Here is a 4,470-nt window from a genome sequence, read left to right on the forward strand (position 1 = left end):
ATATATATATATATATATATATATATATATGTATCTTTTACTTTCCATATGCACAGCACAATTTGTTAATTAATAACTTTTCTTTCACTGATAATTTAAAAATGTTAACACTGCTGTTAACTAACTATTTATTTAAGAATCTAAAATAAAGTTTTGACCAATGTGTGTAAGAAACCATGCAGTGGTGGAAAGTACTACTTCATACTTCTACTACATTTGAGTGGGAATTACTGTTACTTTTTACTCCACTACATTTATCTGATACCTTTAGATATTTTGCAGATTCAGATTAGTCATACAAAATATAATAAACAAATGAATTATATTATTATTATTATTATTATGGTTTAAACAGCAGTATATACATTTGTTAAGACAAGCCCCACCTTTACCAGCTGCAACATTAAATAGATGTACTCATAAATACATAAATAATTATGGTCAGTGATAAAGATTATTCTGAAATGGGTCATTCTGCATGATGGATCATCTTATTTTTGGTACTGTAAGTTTATTTTGATTCTCATGTTTTAGCTCTTAAGTAAAGTTCTGAATGCAGGACTTTTACTTTTAACAGAGTACTTCTACACACTTTCACTTTCACTTAAATAAAAGATCTGAGCACTTGGTCCACCACTGCAAAAGTGTAAAATTCATGACAGTACCAGTATTTAAAAACTGCTCGTAAGTACTTCAGCAGATGCATTTAGTTGCAGGGATGTACAGGCTGGTGGTGTTTGTGTACTGAGAGGCTGGCTTTGGGACAGGAAGCTGCATCTCGATCTGCAGGGCTTTGGTGGGCGGGGCCTGGAGGGAAGTCCCTGCCCCCCAAGCTTGTTGATTGACGCGCACCAGTGGCTCCTCCTCGCGACTCTTTTTTTTTTTTTTTTTTTTCCTCCCCCTTCGTTTTCCAGTGTAGTGCGTTGATTTCATACCAAAGTCATACTTAACATTCCACTTATACTGTCACACCTCTGAGAAATATTACGGGAAAAAAACAAGGCGCCAAATTAAAAGAAGCTAACTAAAAGTGACCATCTGCTCTCAGTGAGAAGAAGAAGGTGACTGCCAGATTATAGATATAAAAGGTAAGTGCTCCACTAATCTTCCCTCTTTTCTGTTTAGAGCCCTTTTCGGGGTGAGTTTTTTCATGCCGCTCGTCTCGTGAAGTTTTCAGATCATTGTCATTTTTTACATTTTTCCGCGGAGCTCCTTGCGTTGGGAGGGAAGGTTGAGGCTGTATTGTGTTTGACTTCCCCAGTGTGCATGGATATCTTTGACAGGCTCTGTACAATCATATTTCGACCGGTAGCGTCCCTTTTGACAGCAGAGAAGTGGGGCCAATATGTTTCTTTTCTGTCCCGCTCAGTTCATACCTGGATCAGCCAACACTTCCAGCCTTGTTGCTCAAGAGGAATCCAACAGTTTTACCTCCAGGAACAGAGAGAGAGAGACACACACACACACACACACACACACACACACACACACACACACACACACACACACACACACATCCATTTGGAGGAATACACAACTTCAGTGTGGTTTGGACCTCTGCATCCCAAAAGGTAAGACAACTTCTGGATTTGTCAGCATGGTGAAGTGAAGGGGAAGTGCTCCTGTTCTAACAGCACACATGCATTTATTAGACAAAGAGAAAGACACGTTTACAACAACTAAAAATAATAATTATGAAATAATCTGTCTCAACGAAGATGTTCTTTCTCTTTAGTTTTTGATGAGATTTTAATTTAGTAAATACATTTCCATTTTTACAACATTTCCATCTCTTTTAGAAACAGACATGTTTATTAAGACTCATTTAATGGATAATAAATATATATATTTTCTCTATTCTATAGTTTTGGATTAAATTCTTTTAACTTTATTTATGGAGGCAGAACTCGGTAGTGTAAAGGTAAAACCACAGAATATCAGCAGATTTACAAATACACCAACAAATGACAAATATCAAGGGATGCCAGCGTGTAGACCTGTGACTACACGTCTGCATTCCCAACATTATTTCTGTTACATCACCGCTATTATGTCACTATTAACAAATACCAAACCTCCGGTAGTAGTTTATTAGCTGATCACAAAAAAAAATCCAGTCAGACTTTTGTCAATTTAGAAGAAATTCTGAAGCCATAACAACTCAAATGTTTGACCGACTCAAACATTTAACGTTAAGTAAAAACATTTGTGAATTACAAATTTATAATTTAGTTATAAAATAGTATCTATTTATAATCCATCTATCTATTCTTTCCTTTTTACTTCTGTATTCCGTGCCAACAAACAGAGCAAGCGATGATACTCTGCAAAGTCCTACTAAGCACATAATTCAGAGGTGAGGATTTGAGATGCGTGGATATGTATGCGAGCTAATTGTATAATTATATGAGCGCCACCTCCGGCTACACCTGCTCTTGGTCTGTGTTGTTAGTTCAGGCTTGGTATATAGACCAAGCCAAATGTTCTGATTTATTAGGAAAAGAAGGGACATGCTAGTTTGTAAAGTCATAGCGTTGAATAACTGGCCGTCAAAAGGTTTGACATAAGAACAGAATGCAGTCTGTCAGGTTCGTCACAGCAAGCAGGAGAACCTGTTAAAGTGTCTCTGCTGTCGGCCCTCTTACTGTCTGCTCTTACTGCAGCAGCATTCCTTGTGGCGTTGTGCAATGTAGTATTTTCATTCCGTATTTCCTACATTTTGGAAATATTTTCACCGATTATGTGTGGAAACAGACTTCACAGCTCACGGCTGTGAGTGTAAGTATGAGGTCCTCTCCTCTGAAGGCCGGCAGCGTTGTCAGAGACACAATCTCTCGATGCAGCGCTGATAAGAGAGGACGATCGCTTGTTCGCGTTGGAAGCCTTCTGTTCCTGTTCGTCATGTTAGTCTCATGGTTGAGAGGCAAAAAAATCCACAGTTACAGCTATACTTTCTATCAACATGTGGAAATGATGTTCTGAGACGAAGCGACCAACCAGAACCACCGAACAATGTGTCTTTGGTAAATGAGACATGCCAAGAAGACGCCTAATAATAGATTTCGATGCTGATGGGTAAATCTGGAAAGGATTAAGCATTCTGCTGCTCCGACAGATTCCCCTTCATTGTTTTCATGCAGCATGAATGCATCAGGCCTCCCAATGTACAATGTGGTCTCTTTTTTCTTCTTCTTTTTTCTCTCTCTCTCTCTCCTTGAACGCACTTTATGTTCCTAAGCCGTTGTGGATGTAGCATGAACGCCGTGTGAGAGTTAAAGGCGAGGGGAAAGTTTTACAGCTTCACTCGTGTCATGGAGGTCAATTAGATTACTCGGGGTAATATCCCCTTAAAGTGGCCGTTTTCTCTCTTCTTACTCCCCAGCTGTGTTCCTTGGGGCCGTTTTGTCGGAAAGGAAGAGTTAATGAGCATGTGCGCGCTTCATGAGGGTTGGGGAAAGGAAATATGTTACCCTCCGATGTTTACGCTTTTTAAAAGAGTTTAACCACAATCTGTAGAGACGGAGAAGGTATTTCAAGTCGTCTGTGGCGCTCGGCCGATTCCAGCAAAGGGAATGCATCCCTTCTTTGCTCTGCCGAGTGTTTGCTCGGCTGCAGGTCTGTTGACCGTTTGTCGGCGAAGCGGCTTCACCCGCTTGTGTTAAACCCACAGAAGGGCGGCTAATGAGCTTTTGCCCATTTGTGCAGACGTTGGTCTCTTTTTTTTTTTCTTTTTTTTTAGCACCATCCCCAGAAGTGCTCATCCAAATGGTGGACACTTGCCCCTCTGTCAGCCCAGATCTGAACAGATACCACTTATGTGAGCGTGGCGAGCACACAGAGGGCCTCAGAGAAGAGCCTGCAGCTCTCGGCAGAAGGGCATCGATGGCAATCTGGAGGACAATATGCAGCCTGACGCTGTAAACCAGCAGCGGATGTGTTAAAGCTGTGTCGTCGAGGAGCACGTTGTGCTTCGAGCTGTTTATTACGGGGATACAACCTAAATGCTGCATGCTCTAGCACCAGCCAAAAACATCTTTAAACATACACCGGTTTCTTCAGCCCTCACAATCGATCAACATTGTATTCACGTTAATGCACTGCACATGTTGACATATCCTCCAAGCCATGAGGTTTTAACCGATAAGCTTCCTGGCCTGCTATTCGGACCACTCAGGGGAGGAGCCGGGGAGTGGCCTAGAACAGTATGGTCTTTGTATCGGTTGTCCCCAAGTTGCTAAACGTTGTAGTTGTTCTTTCTCTGGTGACCGACTGCTAGGAGTGATGTTCCACACAAATGTTCTGTAAAAGAGGAAGAAATGTGTGTTGTGGGTGTGTGTGTGTGTGCCAGCGTCTGTGGCTCCTCCAGCCTCCATTACAGATAGCATGAGGCTCACTGAGCCCGTCTGTTGTTTCAGAGATGAGTGTGTGTGTGTGTGTGTGTGTGTGTGTGTGTGTGTGTGTGTGTGTGTG

General features: G+C 41.3%; 1 long non-coding RNA gene across 1 annotated transcript in view; it reads left to right on the forward strand.

Moving 5' to 3' along the window:
* The first annotated feature begins 908 nt into the window (after positions 1 to 908).
* LOC116400462 (uncharacterized) overlaps positions 909 to 4,470 on the forward strand; it is a 14,381-nt gene continuing 10,819 nt past the window's right edge. The window contains exons 1-2 of the long non-coding RNA XR_004213925.1: positions 909 to 1,088; positions 1,370 to 1,571. This is a non-coding gene — a long non-coding RNA (uncharacterized LOC116400462). The remainder of the gene's footprint in view (positions 1,089 to 1,369; positions 1,572 to 4,470) is intronic.

Source organism: Anarrhichthys ocellatus, unplaced genomic scaffold, assembly GCF_004355925.1.
Source record: "Anarrhichthys ocellatus isolate YVR2014 unplaced genomic scaffold, GSC_Weel_1.0 scaffold173, whole genome shotgun sequence".
Classification (NCBI taxonomy): domain Eukaryota; kingdom Metazoa; phylum Chordata; class Actinopteri; order Perciformes; family Anarhichadidae; genus Anarrhichthys; species Anarrhichthys ocellatus.